This window comes from Hemicordylus capensis, chromosome 1 (assembly GCF_027244095.1).
Source record: "Hemicordylus capensis ecotype Gifberg chromosome 1, rHemCap1.1.pri, whole genome shotgun sequence".
Lineage (NCBI taxonomy): Eukaryota > Metazoa > Chordata > Lepidosauria > Squamata > Cordylidae > Hemicordylus > Hemicordylus capensis.
Genome location: NC_069657.1, coordinates 210939120 through 210961289, shown reverse-complemented (window position 1 = coordinate 210961289; position 22170 = coordinate 210939120). Strand labels below are relative to the sequence as shown.

Here is a 22170-nt window from a genome sequence, read left to right as displayed (position 1 = left end):
TGCTTATTGCCATTAGGACCACCCATACAAGCACAGATATCATCTGTTGCTATACAAAAGGTTGTGTGAAAAGTCACATCCACATTCAAGAGAAGCACTGGGTTGCATCCAAACAAGCCCAAGCATAAGGATGCTTGAGGAAGGGGGATGTTCCATCCCCTCCTCCCTATTACATCCCCCTCAAAAACCACTCAAGACCACCAGGGATTTCCCCCCCAACAAAAGATTTTTTCCACCCCTAGGAATAGGAAGATGTGAGCAGCTCCACTTGCACAAGGTGCCTCCTCCCATCCCTAGAACCCTCTGCACCATGTACTATTCTGTTTCCAAAGGTCCCACAATCCTTAGGAGTGGCGTTTTGGGAGAGGCACAAACACCTACAGTGGGGTAAAGAGTGGTTTTTCTATAGGAATGACTGACTTTGTAATGTTGTCTTAATACGATTTTAAAAATAGCAGCTTACATTTAATTTCAACTAAGAATTTAATGTAATGCTACCTAGAAATTACCCCAAGGATAAGGACTACTCAGTTGAAATCCAAGTACCCTGGCACAAACAGTGTTATTGATCAGGATGTGGAAATGCCAATATTTAAACCAAATGATTACATCTAGGCTGAGATGCTTTTGACACAACTGATATAAACATCATGGTGCTTATTTTAGCTTCTATCAGCGTGACGCCACAGATATAAATCTTAGTTGCTGATTAATGCAAGGATGTTATTACACTGCCTGACTTGCTGAATGGTTGATATACATAACTGCTAAAATACCACTTCAGTAAAACAGTTTTAAGAGAGCTCTGGAACATGAGAACTCACTAAATGCAAAGTTTGTAAAAGCAGATACACCGAATCATTGGAAGCATGTATTAATTTCCCCCAAGGAACTGGGATTAAAGGGGGGAGGGGAGCACTTCAGAGTTCTAAACTGCTTTTGCAATCCAATCAACTAAACTAAGTCATGCTACTTTTACATTTCTTTACTTTTGAAAGTGACTTGATTTCCCAGAAGGTTTCCTGCATTGCCTGATTTATAACCTTGATTATACTCTGAAATTGTGCTAAAAATACACTCACACACCCCCATGTATTTTCTAGGTCACATAAACCAGGGGCCTGCAATGAGCCAAGAAAGAATCTGACCCTAGGCAGTATGATGACACTGCAAAAGTACCCCATCAAAATATATTATTACATACAGACCATCTTAGGTTTTGTCAGAGCTGGCCAAAAATAACTTTCCTCCTCTCCGTTTCATTGAAGACTACTGCATGAATCGAAAGACTACAAAGTCCTAATGTCTATTTTCCCCAGTTCTATTCTCTTCCATGTGGGAAGATAGGGAGTCAGCCCATGAGCCACCAGAACAAATGCCTGCTAGACCTGTTAGAAAGATGCCACTTTCTTAGGGTTCTCCTTGAAGAATTTTGTCTTAATCCACACACAGTGAAGTTACAGCAGGGCAGTGTAAAACTAGAGGTGTGCATGAATTGGTTTTTGCAATTCAATTCAAGCTTTAATCAAATCACAAATACTCAAATTGATTCATGGAAATGGCTGGTCACTGCCGGCTGTTTCAACAAATAAACTCAAAAAAATTGAGTGATTTAACCATAGGGAACTTGAATAATCCCATTGTTCCCCATGGGTAGGTCCTAGGGACACCAAAGTGGGTTGGGTGGTAGGGCATGATAGGTGCTACCCACCACCCAACCACTGTTCCCTCTAAGGCATGTGCACATGCGTGCACTCAAAAGTTTTTGGATGTCTGCTCAGTTCATTTTGGATCCCACTCAGGCTGAATCAGGAAGGCCGCATTCTGAATATATGTGCATGCACACTGCCTTGATACTGTTGCCCCGAACAAAACTTATTCCACCCAGAAATGAAAAAAATTAGAGAGACCACTGCACCCAACCCACAAAAGAAATGGGCAAGCAGGTGATTTTTAATCTTTTTTTTAACCTTTCCCCCAAAAACCCACAGGATCCTATGGTTTGTTTGTTTGCTTGGGGTGGGGGAGGTTAGGTCATGCACTTGCCTATTTTCCTTTGTGGGTAGAGTGGTATGTAGCACCCATCATGCTGTACCACCAAACCCACTGTGGTGTCCCTCAGACCTACCCATGGGGAACAATGGTGTGATTTTTTTTTTTCTGAGTTCCCCATTGTTCCCTATGGCCAAAACAAGCAGAGTGCACACATTTTGCAACCCTGCCTTGAAAAACACTGCAGAAAAGGACACAGTACCTCCCAACACAGAACCCTAGAGTTTGCCAAACACACAGTCCAAAAATGGCCAAAAAAGAATCACTGACCCAGAATCCACTGCCGGCCACAATGCCTGCACTGCAGTAATATCATTGGCACAAGTTGCTCTCTCACAACTATGATTCCTTACTTCAGCATTGCAACAGCTGCCATAGTAATACCCTTAACAGCAACACAAGCATAGCTATAAGCTCAACTAGAACGTCTTCAGCCACATTTTGACTGAGTACATCTTGCAATGAAGATTGTAGAGCACACCAGAGCAGCAAGAGAAGCACACATTAGTCTCAAGGCCAGACATGGAGTTCATCACAGCAATCATCATTACATGGAGAGCTGCCACTGTCCATTTCTTGCCACAACACCATCTCACAAACCAATCAAACCACAACTCCAGGCAGACAGGCAGGCACCCACACAAGTTCTGCTTTTGTCAACTTAAGATCCAATAAAACCAGTTAGTTATTGATTAATTGATTGATTAAGTGCCATCAAGTCAGTGTCGACTCCTAGCGACCACATACATAGATTTCCTCCAGGATGATCTGTCTTCAACTTGGCCTTTAAGGTTTCTCAGTGGTGCATTCATTGCTGTCGTAATGGAGACAACCAGCTTGAGCATTCGGCATTTCCCTTTCCACATAGGATGATCCTGAGCATTATTTTGCTAGCATTTGAAATTAAGAGTATTGTGCGATGGTTTGTGCAATCTGTTAAGCCATAAAATAGTTATAGCAGCAAGCATACTATTACTCAGTGCTGAGAAAACCACAAAATAAAACCTTCCACCATCCTACCTGCCACAGAGAGAGAGAAAGGCAGGGCAGTCATGGCCTGAGATAAAGGTCTGACAAGAAAAAAGCTTCTAGACTCTTACCATAAGAACTCCTCTTTCTTCTTCAGAGTAAGTGTATATCTCTGCCTGCCTGTCTGTGTCTGGATAACACCATGGCCTCAGATTGGTCCTGGGCCCCGGCTGACAGCCTGACACAGGGGTCAGGGCACCAGTTCATATCTCATCAACAGCCATGGCAGTAGCATGCAGGTGTGTTTGCGTGTGTCTACAGCACCAACGGGCAGACTCACACATCTGGGTTGGGGATGGCCAGAGTGGGGTGAGCTGCCAGTGGTGTTGCAGTGGGTGGGGGTGAACATGACACTCACTCTCTATGGCCGGCTCGGGATAGCCCAGCAGGGGCAGGTTGGCCTTCAGGAAGACCAGCCATTTCACCCTCTCAGCATCCAAGCATGGACAATGGAGAATACCCTCTCACTCTTGACGCTGGTTGGCAGGCACAAGAGGAACCATTCGTCAAGTCCGGCCAGACTTGGCAATGTGTTGCCCAAAACTGGATTGGCTCCATCTCTTAGCCTGTCACTGGCTCCCGCAGGTACTGCAGCATACACTGCTCAGCACTGCTGCAGGGGTCGGTGGGCTCCTCCCGTACCCCTGACAAGGCGCTGAGGAACATGTCCATGAACCACCAGATGGTACCTGGAGGCAGAACTGTCAGCTCACTTGGCCTTGCCAAGGACACCACGCTGCTAGACCAGGAAGCAGCAGTGATGCTGCTGCTAGGGGTGGACTGCACAATAGCAGTAGGCGCTCCAGCAACCTCCTCCTAGTTGCGCTCCACCTTCCTCTCCTCTGCTTGCCTAACATCTTCAACCAGGAGGTTCGACTGGGCAGCTGGTCAGGGGTGATGGCTTTGCCCTTCGTCCTTGAATCACATAAGCAGAACAAATCAAGCTCTGCCAATGCACCCAAGGGTGTGATGAGCCAATCCACTACTCCAGTGCTCAGTCCTGCAGGCACCAGAGCAAGAGAAAGATGGAGTTCTACCAGGTCAGAACATCTTGCAAGATCAGGTGTTCAGTTAGGCCCAGCTCAAACTACCTCTCCTTGAGCATCCACCTACCCTTTTCGCTCCAGAAGAAGAAAGCTGCTATCTTGTGGCACCTATCCATAAGAGCAGCCATGGCAGTGGCAAGATGGCACCCAGCACCTGCAGCGGGGATGTCTTGCCTGGCCACAGCCCCAGAAGGGCCAAGTGCATCCCACACGACCAGGTTCAGAGTGTGTGCCATACAACAGATGGACACAAACTGAGCCTGCTTGGCTGCCCTAGTTATGTTGTCAGCTTTGTGGGTGACCATGAACCCTTGGCAAAGGTTTGGCTGCCTAGACAGCCATTCCCCCACCTGGCGATCTATGGTCTCCGGCAACTCACCTGCCATGTGTGTCCAGCACCTCCACATACAGCACAGTCCATCTATGCTTCGCTGCATGGGAGGGGCTGGTCACGCCACCAGGAGCAGATGTCCCCTCGCTCTCCTGCCTCACCAGTGCACTGTGAAGGACAGGAAAGTAGCATGGCTCCCACTGGGACTGGTCCACAGATCCGCAATGAAGTGCACACTGGTATCAGGCACTGCTGCACACAGAAGCCCCAACGTGGCCTCCCTGCTCAACTGGTACAGGGAGGGCACCACCTGCCTGCTAAAGGTGGCGTGTACGATGTTGTAGCTGGGAGCAACCAGCCGGCAAAAGCTGGTGTTTTCCACTACCTAGAATGGCTGTTCATCCGAAGCGATCATATCCCCAATGGCCTGGATGATGAGAAGAGGCTCCGGGCGCCCACCAACTGCACCCACTACACAGGCAACTCCCCCTGCTTGGGTACAGGCGCGGTGCCTTGATGCTAACTGAGGATAGAACAGGCCTATTACTGCCAGCAGTATGCAGACAGCATGGTGTGGATGCAGACAGCATGGTGTGGGTCATCATGGCAGAGCTCAAAGTGGTCCCATACCATGTTGTAACTGGTCTGGTACCATTTTGGTGTTGGTGGTACTGGGGCTGCTGGTTCATTCTGGGGGCCGCTACCACTGCCCTCTGTTTGGGGCTGAGAAGGTCAAGTAACTATCAGAATGATTTCTTCCTGCTCAGTCTCAGATGCCAGGGTCGGGGAAGTGTCACACTGACAACAGAAATTGAGAAGGACATGGCTAGGCTAGTATCCGACTCCTCCTCTGCTGCTACAGGAAGAGCTTCTTCCCTGACAGGGAAGCCCCCTCCCCCATTTCAACCTCAGCCACCATAGGCAGCTGTGGTGCGGGACCAGGCTCCATTAGATAGGTGACAGCAGTGTGGATGACTTGGTGAGTAGGCCCCTATCTCCATCGCTCATGACAACTAGCAGCATCAACCCTCCTTCTGCCTGGCAATCTGCTCTGCTCCTGGCTCTAGTAGTCCCTCTAATTTTTTTTTTAATCTCTATGCAGAATGAGTTTTGTTCTGGGCGGCAGTATCAAGGCACTGTGTGCACACATGCATTCAAAGTGGGGCTTTCTTTATTCAACCTGAGCTGGATCTAAAATTAACTAAGCAGACATCAGCAAGCTTGTGAGCGCATGCACATGTGCATGCCTTAGAGGGAACAGTGCCTGACTCTACCTCGCACCCTCCTGGACACTTTGAGGTTTTAAAGACCTAACTCTGGTGCGGGGCGGGGGGAGGCAGCTTTAAGTGAGTGTGGGATCAATGTGGTTTATTTATGTATTTATTCACTCATTCATTCAATTTCTATACTTCCCTCCCCAAAATGGCTCAGAGCGGTTTACACAGAGAAATAATAAATAAGATGGATCCCTGTCCCCAAAGGGCTCACAATTTTAAAAGAAACATAAGACAGACACCAGCAACAGTCACTGGAGGTACTGTGCTGGCGGTGGATAGGGCCAGTTACTCTCCCCCTGATAAATAAAGAGAATCACTGTGTTAAAAGATGCCTTTTTGCCAAGTTAGCAGGGGATTATTTTTGCTCTTTGTGCCACACACAGCACCATCTATAGCACTGTAGTGCAAACAAAGAAGCTAGAAAATTTACATCTCCCCAAATAGAGAAGGCGGCTTTATTTGGGGGTGGAGCGGGGCTTTTTTTTTTTTTTTTTTTTTTTTTTTTTTTTTTGAGGGGACTGGGCAACAATGGGGAAGGGAAGGCAAAGGGCAGAGAATTACTGTGGCCTCTCTAACCCAAACCCACCCCTCCTCTCCTACAGTCCTGCCACTACCCACCTAATCCCCCTTCCCCAAGTAGGCCCTATTTAACAAATTCTAAGTTCTAATAACTTGACCAAGGCGGGGGGGGGGAGGCTCTCACCTTCCGGAGTCTTCAGTAGGCACCCACTCGCCAATTCAAAGTTTTAAATGAGGGGGAGGAAACAGAGGTAGCCTGGCAGGCTGGGCACCAGATAAAACACACCAGCCTACAAAAACTGAAAATTAATTCACCAGCCACACAGACAGAAGCATCAAGGAGGTGCAGCTTGGGGCTGCTATCTATTTATCTATCCATCTATATATGCACCACTGTGGCTACTGTTTAAAAAAAAAATAGAAGAAAAAATAAAAGCAGTTGTTGGCACTGCAAATAAAAAGTATTATTATTTTTATATATAATTCTCTATTTTTATATATAATTCTCTAAGGTATACGCGTGGCCAGGGTGGATTTGATTTAAATCAAATCGATTTAAACCACCATTTAAATCACTAGTCAGTAAGACTAGATTTAAATCATGGTGGTTTTTTTACATAAAGACTCATTTTTGCTGGTATAATTTTAATATTTACAACCAGATGAAGGTTTCATTTTTGGTCCTCTTCTAGATAGAAAAATTGCCCAAAATAATCTTACAGAAACCTCTGGAAAAGCATGACATTGTGAATGGATTAATGGAATTCATTTACAAAAAATCTAAACATTGCATATATACAGCCTCATGCTACATAATTAAAAACTAATCCTTATTTCATGATTAATAACCTTTGGACTATAATGTATCTTAAGTAGAAAACTATCTTTAGATAGATGTTTTTCCTCAAAAAGCATTTTATTTTTAAAATCTGATTTAAATTAAAAAAACTCCGATTTAAATTTTTAAAAAATCATTGATTTTTATCCACTGTGCCAGTGGCTAATCCCACGTGTGGCAGCTCTCGCAAGAGTACGGAGAGCTGCCGGATAGCCACAGGAGGGGTGGGGGTGGGGGAGAAAATGGCAGTGGCAGCCAGCCAGCCAGCAAGCAGCATAGAACAGGTATGTTTTAGGGTAATTTCATTTAGGATCATTACTGCGCTTTTAAGTTATTTAAGCAGATGCAAATGCAGACAATACTTTACACTTTCTAAACAATTTTGCACATGTAATAAAAAGAACAGAGAGAAACCAGAACCAACAATGGCTTTTGCTAAAAATGCATAAAACACAGCGGCATCTGGTGTGGGTGCCCCGGGGGCAGGAGGCACCTTTAACCTTAAATTACCAGGTGCTTACCTCACCTCCCGCTGCACCTGAAAGCTGTTTCACACAGCAGCACACCAACCAGCATCTGCTGCGGCGGAGAATTGGCCATGCAGATGGCCTCCGCCAGCTGAGTGGCGAAGACAATCCGCCACTGCAGCAGGTGCTGGGCGCAGTGTCACTGCTCAAAACAGCTTTCAGGTGTGGCGAGAGGAGATAGGCACCTACTAATTTAAGGTTAAGGGTGCCTCTTGCAACCCCCCCCCCCCGGAGGGCGCTCACACCAGCCGCCACTACTCCCTCTAAAGCATGCGCACGCTCACAAGATTTTGTATGTCCGCTCAGTTCATTTTAGATCTTGCTCAGGTTGAATCAGGTAGGCCCCATTTTGAATGCAGGTGCACACACACTGCCTTGATACTGCCGCCTAGAACAAAACTCATTCCGCACAGAGATGAAAAAAATTAGAGGGACCACTGCCAGCCGCTGCTGATAAAACACCAGAATCATATTCTGAATATGGTTAATAATATATCAATAACTCTTCAGTATCAAACTACGTAATTTCTTGCAATTATGTTTTTCACTTGCACAATGCTACAAGATCTAAACTATTGAATTTTTATATAATTAAAATTTGAATAGGCCACATAATATTGCACTATCTATAATTTATGGCAATGTAGTATGTATCAACACTAGAATTGGTTTTAAATTTAGCACATGTTAATGCCTTAAACTAGATTAGTATTTTTCCCAACTGGGAAAGTCTAAAATCTGCCTTAGGTAAATGTCATGTCATTCCTGAAAGCTCTACTTGTATCAGATATACTATGCTTATGCATCTCTGCTTCCACAGAAACTGCAGAAGAATGGAAAGAGAAAGCACAACTTATTAATGTTTCTATATAAGATGTCTAAATTCTGTAACCTAACATATGTGAAATAAAATCTCATCCAAGAATTTGTTAATGATATGCTACAACGTACAATGTTTCCCCACTATCTCCACACATTTTATGTATATAGGAAACCACCACTTGAAGCACCCAAAGTAGATTGCTTCAGAATCCAGATCTGGCTCACAGGCTGCCAGATGGCCATCCCTGTTTTAAAAGGACCTAACTTTAGAATGTTCTGTTAAAAAGTTATGAGCAGATGATGCCATGTGTAGTACTGAAAGCCAATGCCTGATGAAAAATAATACCATCATCAGGAGTTACCGGGTCCCACAGAAGAATTGCAAAGCACTTGCAAATTCCAAATGAGGAATTCAATGCACTAGAAATTAGCAGTGATTGCTTTTTTAAAAAAGTTGCTTTTGAAATAGTGCTCAATTATACATCTCTGCTCAATTATACATTTCAATCCACCACTCTATAGGAAACCAATCTTCAAGTAATTCATGTTTTATTTATTTTATTTTTATTTATTTTATTACATTTTATATCCCACTCTTCCGCCAAGGAGGCCAGAGCAGTGTACTACATACTTAAGTTTCTCCTCACAACAACCCTGTGAAGTAGGTTAGGCTGAGAGAGAAGCAACTGGCTGAATCACCCAGCAAGTAACATGGCTGAATGGCGATTTGAACTCGGGTCTCCCCAGTCCTAGTCCAGCACTCTAACCACTACATCACACTGGCTCTGTCAGGAATGTTTTATTCCTGACAGACACTCTCAGGGCATCATCTGCTCCTTGTATCTGCCCTGCAATACTGTGTACCTGTCTTGAGAATAATCTATTTTCTGTCAGATTTTCCCCACTGTCAGTACCAAGAGCAGAGTGTCAACACTGTCGTGCTCAGATTTCTCCTTGCTCATATAAACCCTTCCTCTCAAAAGGGGAGGTATTCTGGGGAAGCAGGTGATAGAGAAGCCTTTGGCAGAGTTAGCTACTAAAACAGGCTGCCAAAAATCTAGAGTCTATCAAGATGCAATGTCAGAGTACCAAGACTCCACATGGCTAGCCCTCATCTCTTGCAAAGTATAACAAAACAACATACATCTTAATAGATCTATGTAGAATAGGAAGTAAGACTCCTTTGTTCCACTGGGTCAGCAATAGAGTCGTTTCTACAAACATAAATTCACTTTAATTTAACAAAAAAGTCAATATTTCTTATTTTAGAAGAAAAATTGTCTCATGGCACTCTGAAGACAAATAGTCTTATTGTTTATTGTGGCATAAGCTTTAATGGACTAGAGCCCGCTTCATCAGATGCATGAAATGTATTCTCCCTTGGCAGATATACACAGATGGATATTGAGAACAAAAAATTCTGATCTCAGTATCCATGTGTGTAAACTGGGGCCAAAAGACCATGAAATACAAGAGGTACAGACTGTGATAATTCTATACAAAGCTGTGCGTACAAGATAAGCTCATACATTTGAGCCTTGCATAGATGTCACAAACTGTACCTCTTCAATTTCATGGCCTTTTGGTCCTACTGGGTACAATGTTTTCTTGTACCAATGTGTGGATGTGTGTATCTACCAGCTCAGAATTATACAGCCTAAAAGCAGATGTACAGCAAGTGTGTCAAGTTTTTCTGTGTTCCACCATTATATAGCCTGGACATCCTATTCATTACAGTATCAAACCAATGAGTATAACATTTGGCACAGAGCATCTACCAGGTAAGGAATATAATCTGGCTAAATTTAATAATATCCCCTGAAGAATAGCCGAGTTATAGAAGTTTAAATATTTCACTTCACTCTTCTGTGGCCAGATTTGTGCCCACTCAGTGCCTCCAGTTTCTCCTTTTGCTGGTTTAGATCTGTTAAAAAATTCAAGGATATTGCAGGAGTCGGTTCTTCACCTGCTTTGGTGAAAATCCATTGTATATTGATAAAGTTATTAGGCTGTAAAGAATACATTTTAATCAGACTAGTTAACCAAGAGCAGGTTATTTGCTGTAACAATTCAATTAAATGTATCCATTTAAACACATTTCATTAAATCACAAGTGGATTAACTCAGGAAGTTATAAACCAAGTTTAATATCACGTAATAAACCACAGCAATACAAAACTAGTAGCTATTGCATTCTCATTCCTCGCCACCTGATTTATCATAAGAACAGCCTTCCCACCCCTTGCACCCACCAGTCTAGACAGCTTCAGGTTGAGGGCAGCTTCCAAGCAATTAGCCAACACTAGCAATTAGCCCATCTCATTTGGGCTCTCTCTGCTGGGGCACTCTTTCCAATAAGCTTATCCTTCTCACATCACATATATGTAGGTATGTGTAGATGTTGTACTAAGGAAACCCAAGCGGACTGGCCTCCATTTCTACAGACAGAAACAAAATGTGTCGACAAACTAGATGGGCAGAGAGATGGGAGTGTAAAGGCTATTAAAGCCACTTCCACCCTGTGCATCCCAACTACTGCGCCTTTACACTTCTTTCCATTTCCGCCCTAAAAAACAGAAGGTCATTATGCAGCTAGGTGGCCACTGCCCAATATGTCCCAAGCTTTAGGGTTGCCCAGTTTGCAAAGGAAAAGGATTGGGGTTGAACAATCAAGTGCAAGTGTGAGGACTGTAAGCAAGCACAATATGCAGGACTAGAGAGTGTGTTTACTACTTACATATAGTAAGTAATGTGAAATTTAAGACAGTTAATTTACAATCTTCATGCTTTTTGATGTATGACAGTTTGTAAGCACCTTGACTCTTCTTTTAAACCATGTTTAAAATCCTAAAACAATACTTTATGCACCTGATGAAGTGGCCTCTAGTCCACAAAACCTTATACCACCAATATGATAATCTTTAAGATGCCACACGTGGATTGTATCCCAACCTTTGGCAGAGCGCTGCTTTCTCCTCAGAAGCTCTTGCCACTCACAGAAGGAGAGCTGCACTTACACAAGGGACACTTTCTGCTTGCAGAAGGAGCTTTGCATAAGTGGAAGTCGCCCACAAGCGGAAGGAGCTTTCAACAAGCTCCGGTATATAAATCGAATAAACAAACAATGAAACAGTGCTCCAAGAAAGGTTTGGGATACAGTGTCCTGCGTTTGCTGTAAGAGTCAGCTATCCTTCTGGAATTACTTTAAAGGAGTGTTTTCAGAAAGTCAAGAATAAATATAGCGCAAACAAATGGGCTCATGGGGATAGAGCTATAGCTCAGTGGTAGAGCATCTGCTTTGCATGCAGAAGGCCCAAGGTTCAATCCCTGGTATCTCCACATAGGGCTGGGAAAGACTCTTGCATGGAACCTTAGAGAACTGCTGCTAGTCAGTGTAGACAATATTGAACTAGATGGTTCAATGGCAAGGGCACAGCTAGGGGACAGGGGGCCTGTGTTTGCCCCTCTCCCCAGTGCCCCCCCCCTGGGTTCTTTAAATCTAACCGCTCAATTGTAGCTACCTGATCAATGATTTGACTTCGTATAAGGCAGATTCCTATGTTCCTCAACTGAACACTAAAAATGGCAGTATTAACATGATTTCTAGCAGAGCACTTGCTTTACAAGTTAGAAGTATCTCCCCCCGCCACCCGCCCTTTTCATCTTGTAGTTAGTCATCAGCAACATCAATACAGAATTTAAAAATAAAGCTGCAAGGTCAGGCTTTCACTAGAAAATACTGTAATAGTTGCTTTCCTTTTTCCAAAATTATTCTTAATATAAAATATTTGTAAGAACTAAGCACAAGCAGCAGGTATGAATGGATTAATTTTTAAGGGAATGTGTGTATTTAAGCTGCCCCCACTTATCTGGAATCCTGTGGAAGAACTTTGTCTAGAATAGGAAACACTTTAAATGGACTGGGTTATCTACCACTTGCCTTGCCCTATACCACGAGGGAGGAGCCTCTGCTACCAATACTCTGATCCATTTTTGTAATGGCCAGCCAGCACAGCAACCTAGCTATTTGACAGCAGCTGGTCCACCTTAAGTGGCGCAGCGGGGAAATGCTTGACTAACAAGCAGAAGGTTGCCAGTTCGAATCCCCGCTGGTACTATATCGGACAGAAGCAATATAGAAAGATGCTGAAAGGCATCATCTCATACTGCACGGGAGGAGGCAATGGTAAACCCCTCCTGTATTCTACCAAAGAAAACCACAGGGCTCTGTGGGTGCCAGGAGTCGAAGTCAACTTGATGGCACACTTTACCTTACCTGCCTCACTTACTCAGCTGTTTTTGTCCACTAGGGAAGTCTAGCAAATGACAGATCTGTGTATACAGCAGTGCCACTTCCTCGGAACAGGGAAAAGCAAGTTGCAAATGCAATGGTCCGTGCAAGCTTCTCCAGCCCCTTAGATTATGTTTGACACTGGTGAAAGGAAGGCTGCTCCTTTCCACAGGATTCCAAAACAACTTGAGGGACTCAAATATACACATTCCCAGTAATGTGTGAAGATACCCTGTAAGACCTGAAGACAAGCATTTCAACAGGTATTACAAAGAACATACTATATACAAGCAGCTGATATAACATTTCTGCTATATATGCTATGCTGTCACTTGAAAAGTGTGATGGATGAGAAACTGGATGACTTAAGGAATTGGTAATAAGATACTAAAAATTTCACCTTTAGGTCAGCACTTCAAATTCAACATGTTTGTAAGAGGGAAAGTTGTTACTGTCTCTCAGCTGTTCAGTATTTGATGTAAGATGAGTTGGTCTCAGCCACTTCCTGGTAGACAGGTGTCCACCCCTCACACATAAACTATCCAATCAATAATAAATGTTCTATCCCTGATGAATACATTCCCTCTCTCCTGTTTCACACAGGTATGCCCATTATCTTTCTTCCGAAATAAACCAATACAGTACAGTATTATCTTTCTTTTACGAGAAATACTCCCTCCATTAACACTACCTTAATAAGGATCAGTACAGAGCAGTGTCAAGGCAGAACCTACTACTGGGAATGGAAGGAAAACGTATTCCATGCATGCAGGTTGGAGGGAACAGTGCCTCCGCCGCATGCACAGCCTTTGGTAGAGTGAGCATGATGCCTGGAAAAGTGGTGGGGCGGCAGCGTAGCAGGTAAGGACCTGCTTTTTAAGGGAACCACTCCCCACCCCGCCCCCACCTGCACAAGCTGTTCATGCACATCCCTAGTGGCAGCTTCCCCTTTTTTGTCTTACTGGGTGGCAATGCTTCAATACACCCACGAGCAATGAGAAAGCAGAACAACCTTCATTAGAAACTATTCCGGGCAACAGCACAGCAGGGAGGAAGCTGCAGCAGCAGGGTGGAGGAGGAAGCTCACAGCAACTTGGCCGCCTCTTTTCTTGCACCTTAGTTCCTTTCTCCACAGGCTGCCTGGTTCTGAAGAGGCTGCCTAAGTTTTTCATTAGCTGCTAGCTGTTTTCTATTTTCGGGGGGGGGGGCAGCCCCTCCTGTCTTTACTGACTGGTCACCACTGGACTAGGCTAAGAAGCCACTGCTACGCCTCAAGAAACAGTGACATATTCTCTTCTCAGTCTCCATGGAGAGTGGGCAGTGGGGTCTAAAAAAAATCAGGTCAAACGAATGCATGGGGGGGGGAGAAGAGGCCATATGGAAATGCTCTTTTTTTACATATACAAAGATGACTATTTTTACAAATACAAGCCAATATAAAATAGGAAATACTGGAGATTCAAAATACCTACATGTTCCATTTCTTATGTTTAGCTTGAAGCTGTCAACTCAATTTCCCCCTCTGCCGTGTCATTTCCTGGGGAGTAAGAAGGCCTGGCCCATTCTGGCCTTGGCAGATTGCTCAATTCTTTCTTAGGTTCCTGGTCTGGACTCAGCTCACACTAATTCCAGCACCGGTTCTGATCTTCTTCACACCAATACAATGCTGTCAGTCTATTATTATTCTTGCACACATCAAGCTCCAATAAGCACTGCTCTCCATTCTACCAATCTTGGCACAAAACACTTCTTCCTGTTCTCTACACCAGACATTTTTACCAACAAGTGGAAGTTGAGCCATCTGGCCTCTCACTATCAAGCCTATATGTGAAATATTATGCAGCACAGCATGTTATCATAATGTTGGATATTCCCACAGCCATATACCAGAAGGGGCCGTAGCTCTGTGGTAGAGAATGTGTCTTCAAGCTTCAATCTCCAGTTAAAGATCGGAGGTAGCAGAGTTGGAAAGGCCTCCGCCTGAAACCTTGAGGGAGAGCTGCTGCCAGCACTGGGCCAGAGAGACCAAAAGGTCTGACTCCATATAAGGCAACTTTATATGGTCATATATAAACTTTAAGAGATATTGGTGCTCTAACATACTTCTTTTATGATGCCTGCTATTTGATAAGTCTAAATGGCAGATTAAGAAAGCCTGGCTTCTCAGTTTCATGCTGATGCAGCAGACAGTGAGCCTAATTTTCTACGCAAGAATCCAGCTAGTGGTAAAGCAGGCGTTCTGTATGTAGGACTAAAGACTAGACAATGCAAGATTTGTAAAAATCTTGAATCCACCTATCATGGTTAGACTAATAATGCCATAACTAAGTACAATGGAGTAAAATTTGCAACACAAGAGAACTAAATTAGAATTCTCTAGTACCAGAGCTGAAAAAGCTGGGAATGTTTACTGTAGCTTCCAACCATCTAGTGGTCTAATTCATTTCCAGACAGTGGTGCTTTACTGCAGAATGAGAGCAGGCTGGGGCAGATGACAGCTCATTATCACTCTGATGTTGTTTCTGAAATTGTTAGTGCTTCTTAGGTAACAGCACGTTCTAAACATCTCATTTATTTACAGTACTATTTACAAAGTGATACAAAGAGCTAGAATAGAATTATTAATTAGCGCTTGTGCTACATATATTATCTATAACTTTTCCCCGACAGATTAAGGAATTCTGCAAACAGCCCATCTAGATGTGCATATGTTTCCTAAAAGAGACAGATGATTTTAAATAGCAAAGAATTTGAAGCTGCTTTTACAGATCACCGATGAGGGGACTCAAATTCCAAGGAACAGCTTCCTTTACAGAGTAAAAATTAGCTTAAAATTTCCAGATGGCTAGAATATAGTATTATCAGGCTAAAAATGCTAACATCCTTCAAAATGCAAGGAAAAAACCACTCAATGCCTCCAACCGTCTCTAGTCCCCTGAAAACACAAAATTTAAATTAACTTAATACTAAAACTTCTCATTATTTAGTTTGCTTTCAAGGAACATGGTGACGAAAGAGAAAAATACCTCTTTCTAACGTAACCATGCTGGCAGGAGTATCAACATTATCAGTATTCGAAGAATGTCTTGGCAGCATAAACCTTCATAAAAAGACAACGCACAAGCTAATCCAAGTTGTCAAAATAGCAATAGTCCGTCAAGGGCTGATGTGTTAAGCAAGCCATTATTTATTGCTAATGCAAACAAAACATTAGAAGCAGTGTCCTAAGCTTGCTGGTTCAAGAAACTGAAAAATTTAGCAGATCGTTAAAGCCTATTTCCCAATTCTTCTACAGAAATAAGCTAATGGGACAATATGGTACTATTGATTATTCAAAAAACTAGTAACAATATTAAGGCCAAGATATTATATTTACTTAGAAGTAAGCCCTACTGAACTCAGTGGGACATGTTTCTGGGTAAATGTGCATAGGACAGGGCTGCAAGTCTCCATTTAATTAATACATCAAAAAACAAAATGTCATTTCTAAGAACTTCAGTTTGACTGTCAATTTTTGGCAAGGCAGAAAAAAGGTCAAAATGGAAGAGAGAGACAGAGATAGAGACAGAGAGAACAAATATGATCTAGGAAAAAACACATCCAAATATGTCTCTCTCTTCCTTCTAATCGCCCCAATTTTCAAGAGGTAATAAAACATCCTTATGTTCTCTGTGCCACCATATCATTAAATGCCCAGATATATACTGATCTGAATTTATTTATTTATTTATTATAAATGTGGGAATTTTTTTTAAATGTGAGGTATTTGCACACGAGTTCTAATGCTTTACCAGGCAAAATGCTTCTTAATTTTTTATGCAGTAATAAGTCTTTGGCCAAACGCAGCTCAAAATTTGCACTATTCCACCACCATAGTTGAATACAAATGGTCTAGCATTACCTTACCTTCATAAACATTACCTAAAACTTTGCTATGCTATCAGCAATGTCTTCATTTTCAACAAGGTCAACTGACACCCCTGAGTTGTAATCATGGGAAGGTTGCAGTGTTTAAAGTCACCCAAAGATAAATTACTGTACTGTACTAACTACATTACTTTCTAAAGCATTCTTACTCTAAATGGCTCTTTTTGCCTGGAATTTAAGTTTGCTATTAACATCTTTATATATCCACCATAGCAGCTGTAACTGACACAAACCCACAATACAATATCTATTTTACATAAAGCTTGCTTATATATGAAAAAAAAAAGATTTTTATAACCAGGTTCCAAAGAAACCCATACATGTATGGACAGAATGGGGTTGCCAGTTTTTCCTCTGGTAACAGCCCCTCCTATCACACAGAACACTGCTCCAAAGGATCCTCTAACCAGGGACCACTTTTGAAGAGAGTATACTGGTGCAGCAAAGGGGAGGCTGAAAAGTACTTGTTTGCACATACAAGATCATGTGTGACCCTTTGGATCCAGCCAATGGCAGGAGAAGATTGCTGCTGCTTTAAATTTACTAGAAGTGGCTATAGGTGTAGGCTGCTTTGTTTTCCAGACAAACTCTAGCCTGGATCTTAATCCCAATACTTAGAAGAAGATTTAGAAACCAATATAAAGTTGTGCTGTCAAGTTGGTGTCGACTCCTGGCGACCACAGGGCTCTGTGGTTTCCTTTGGTAGAATACAGGAGGGGTTTAACCATTGCCATCTCCTGCGCAGTATTAGATTATGCCTTTCAGCATCTTCCTATATCGCTGCTGCCTGATATAGGTGTTTCCCATAGTCTGGGTAACAAACTAGCGGAGATTCGAACCAGCAACCTCTTGCTTCCTAGGCAGGTTACTTCCCCAATGTGCCATTAGGTGGCATCCCTAGAAATCAATATACATGTAGAAAATTGATATTATGACACATTTTATTCACTAAACAGAAATATATTTAGGTCTATAAGAAGATCTGTAACAGATCTGTTACAAGATCTGTTCAATGCTGCAGAGCATGTGGTCCTGTATGGTCCATTTAACAGAATGATAGATTATTACAGGGATTATAGTTCACATGTTTCAGTTGAACAACCATCCCATATACAGTGGTATTTTTAACAAGAAGCATACTATAAGGAGTTCCAAAAGAAAACAGATGCAAATATATATTAATACAAGTTATTTCACGTGTTATAGAACCCGCTATTTACTTACTGTATATTTTCACAATAAAACTATAATATGCAAGAAGAAAGCTTAACTTTCTTGACCGTGTGTACAACATATGCTCACACCACAAGAAGCCATAGTTGGCTTCACCCAGTTTATTTGTTCCACCACAAAATGTGGTTAAACATACAATGGGTTCAATTAATTCATAATATGTGAAGGCACCCAAAGAATGGCCATACATGAATACTTAAAAGGTTAAATTATATAACATTTAAGGACCAAGCTGATATTTACAGTAAGAGACTCATTTGAATGGATTATCACAAGCACAGCAATCCATTTCACCTCTTCCCACATTCTAAGCATGCATTGAGGGCAGCAGCTTTTCACATGATCTGCTCCTGATGTTTATGCAAGAACAAGGTTCAGTCCACACCATATCCTGTGAACTGCTTGCACTGCACTAGTTATTTTCACTAAAGTATAAGCTACTTAACTAGTGGTTTGGATATGTCTCATACTTTCACTCTTTCTGTCCTCTGCCCCTTCTCTCATCCGTCAATACTCTCTCTCTCTCTCTCTCTTTCTTTCTTTCTTTCTTTCTTTCTTTCTTTCTTTCTTTCTTTCTTTCTTTCAGAAGTTGTGAATTTGTACCACTTAAATTAGGCACCATTCACTTAGGCATCTTGTTAATTTCATGTGCTCACAAGCTTGGCTACTCTATGATCCTGTCTCACACTTCTCATCCCACCCCTCACAACAAAACTGATTCAAAATCATCAAGGGAGGCATACATCTATGGTGCAATCATGCAAGCTTGTCATTTATTGAAAGTAATTAAAAAAAAACAACTCCAATTCCAGGAGAAAGAAACATGCATAAAGTTAACAACATGAATGGTGTTAACATCATGGTAGTGAAAAAATGAAAATGAAACCCCAATACACCAAAATAGTTCTACATATTGTCCCCGACTCTCTTTATTATACCTGTTCAAACAGTGATAACTGCAATTAAGTACTGAAGAACAAAAAAATCAATCACTAAATAAATGAATGAGCTAATAAAAAGGCCTGTGGAGTCCAGTTATTTATTTTGCAGTGTTCTATAGCTAATGAGCGACCTCTTGTGTTTAAAGGTCTCAAGGATGGCATTTGGATACACATTCGGATAATGTTTAGAATAAGCACAGGGGTTTAGGATAAACAGGTTTAAAGCAATAATTCTCGAACTTTTTACTATGGAGATTTAGTTAAAAGAGTTTGAGTTTTGCTCAAACTCAATTATTGTTTCTCTTTACCTAATATTTTTCCTTTTTACCTGTGTATGACAATATTTTTGCCTCTTCCTCACCCTGTCAGTCTGCTATATTCACTGCTTTTCTTGATTTATAGTCTTCCCCGGATTTATAGAAATGTAAGAAATAAGGATACAGATGAAAGAATTTCTCTTTTATGTTTGAGAAAGATGAGAATCTACAGAAATCTACCATGAAGTTTAGGGCTCTGTCAAATATTCTCCAATTTCAGTTTACAAGCTGAAAATAGTAGCTAAGGACAAAGATGGAAGTATTTCCCCCCACAAACAATTTGTACAAATACTGACTTTTTTCTGATTTTGTTCAGTGTCATTGGGTTGGAATCAAAGCATTCACACTCCAGGAACAGAAGGAGAATTCTGCTCACAGAAGGAATCTTTCCATGAGTGCAGCTCTCCTTCTGTGAATGAAGCAGAAACTTTAGATCTAATCTACTGTTTCCCCTGTTGCTCTGGCAACATTCCCCCACACCCATAGCTGCTTCTTTCTCCTTCCAGGATTAATCAAATGGGCAATTCCAGTCAGTCAGAGATAATGCAGTGAATTGGATGGCTTCACAGTTCAGCATAGCCAATCAAATGAAATTAACTGAGAACAAGAAAAGCCAGGTGAGCATATTCTCAAGCAGTGATGAAAAATTGCTAGGGAAATCAGTGCAGAAAATATTTCTGAAATTTTTTTGAGCAGCTTTTACCCAACACTAAGACCATTTGACTCTCACTAAATGCGTACAATCAATGCCTTTTCCACAAATAGCATTTCTTATTTTAAAGCTCAGATTTAGTTCTATACCGTTCAAACAGAATGAAATAATAATATCCTGGAATTTTCAAAAAGTGTAAAATAAGTATCTAAAGGTAAACATTTTAGAAATATAGAAACATGAAGTTATTTTGAGAAATTCAGTTTGACCATTAGATGTCACTCTTGTCTTGCAAGAACAACACAGGCATTTGGGGACAGGATTCTCCTCACATATTTAGATATATCAACACAGAATTGCCAGGAACTAACTGTTGTTGCTATACAATAGCAGCATTTAACAGAAGCAGAACACCCCATAAATACCTGGAAAACTGGCTGCCATAATCCACAGGTTAATCCTGATTTTTACCCAAACCGCTGCCACTTCTGAAAATTGCCCACAAAAATTTAAATTTGGTTAACATTTTAAAAGGGGATTGAAGAAACTATTTGCACATGGAGTTACTAAAGCATGGGAGAGTTACAAAAGCATGGAAGGAAATCTGGTCTTGTGGCAGCAAGCATGAATAGTCCCCTTTGCTAAGCAGGGCCCACCCTGGTTGGCATTAGGGATGTGCACGGAACCACGGTCCAGCACTGGGGGGAGTGTGGCTTTAAGGGCGTGGGGTAGTACTTCCCCCTCCCGCCGCTCTTCCCCCTCCGCCACTTGACTTTGATGAAAGGTTTTTGGGGCAGCAGAGTTCCTCCCTGCCGCCCCTGCCCCCATCTTTGTCTGCATCCTCTGCAACAAGTAGAAGTTGGCACTATGCATGCGCCCGTCGCCACGCACGCCAGTGGCGACAGGCGCGCGCCGCAACAGGCACATGCGTAGTGCCAACTTCTACTTGTTGCAGAGGATGCAGACAACGTGTGTGCACGCACACATGTGTGTGTTTTAGACTGCAAGACCTTTTGGGATAGAGAACCATTTTCTTACAGTTTTTGCTATGTAAACCACTTTGAGAATTTCCTTGTTGTAAAGCAATAAAAACAGATTCTTAATAATAGGGCTCTAGTATAATCCCCTCTTCCGCACCACTCCACTTCAGTGCCCAGTGTAATGGTCCTACGGAGTACTCCAAGCAATGCTTTTGCAAGTGTGAATCCTCGGTTTGCATACTATTTGGATACACACTGAATCAAATGAGGTGGGGGAAACAGCATTTTAACGATATGCAGAAGTACAGTCATTACATTCTGTTATGTAAGTACTATTTTTAGGGTTGTCAAATCAAACCCAGACATCTTGCCTATCCCTTTACATATTATATAAGGTTACTCACTATCAATTTTAAGAGGAACTTACAAAACAAGAACAAAATCAAGCACACACAGTAGCAATAAGCCACCAAAAAAATTAGTCAATCAACAGAGAGCACATAAACCAACTAAACCAAATCAAAAGCTTGCCAGAACAGAAAGGTGCTTCCATTTTGTGGAATATGGCAGAATGATAGCTGATCTCATGCAGCAGGAGGTTCCACAGGCTAGACAACTGCAGAAGAGACCTTCTCATATGTTACCACTAGTCAATCTTCTGATAAAAACAGGAGAAGGCTGCACTTTAGGATCTCAGGGGGTGGGCAGATTCCTATGGGTAAAGGCTTTTCCGCCCAGGTACTTATTGTAGTACGCTACTGGTGTGCATTAGGGCTATCCAAAGATTTGGCTTTGAAGCCAAATCATCTGCACATGGCCCCTGGCCATTTGGTGAGGCAGTGGCTTCCAGAGCTTAACTCAACACAGAGCAGCCCTGAGCACAGCACTGGCATGTGACATTCAAAGGGTTAAGAGCTGTGGGAAGCTCCCATGGGGAAAGCTCTGGGAAAGACTACATTTTCCAGGACCCCCCATTGCAACTTCCAAGACATCACCAGGGCCTCCCACGGTTCTGAATCCCTTGACGGCCCTCCCCAGTGCTGCACACAGGACTGTTCCACGTCAAGGTAAGTACTGAAAGCCGCAGCCTCCCAGCAGGGCCAGGGGTAATGCGCAGATGATTCAGCTTTAATGTTTTGAAGCCAAACCTTTGCACAGCACTAATGCGCATCCCACCCTGTTCCTCCTCCAGCCCCCTTGTCCACTCTCCTTCCTCACATGCAGCAAGATAAAGGCAGAGTCTTGCTACAGTGGATTGGAAGAGACGGAACTACAATGGGAAGAGCACCAATTAAGTAATGGAGAAGGAAAGGGGTATCCCATTACCTTGAAATATTTAGAAGGGGCATCAACCCTAATCACTGAACTGGTAAATGCACAGTATTATT

General features: G+C 42.5%; 1 protein-coding gene and 1 long non-coding RNA gene across 7 annotated transcripts in view; one reads left to right on the top strand and one right to left on the bottom strand.

Moving 5' to 3' along the window:
- The window catches only part of PMS1 (PMS1 homolog 1, mismatch repair system component), an 89816-nt gene that overhangs the window by 48736 nt on the left and 18910 nt on the right, over nt 1-22170 (bottom strand). The gene's annotated exons all lie outside the window — the stretch shown is intronic.
- LOC128335189 (uncharacterized) overlaps nt 1-22170 on the top strand; it is an 82295-nt gene that overhangs the window by 51683 nt on the left and 8442 nt on the right. The window contains exon 2 of the long non-coding RNA XR_008311536.1: nt 19657-19767. This is a non-coding gene — a long non-coding RNA (uncharacterized LOC128335189). The remainder of the gene's footprint in view (nt 1-19656; nt 19768-22170) is intronic.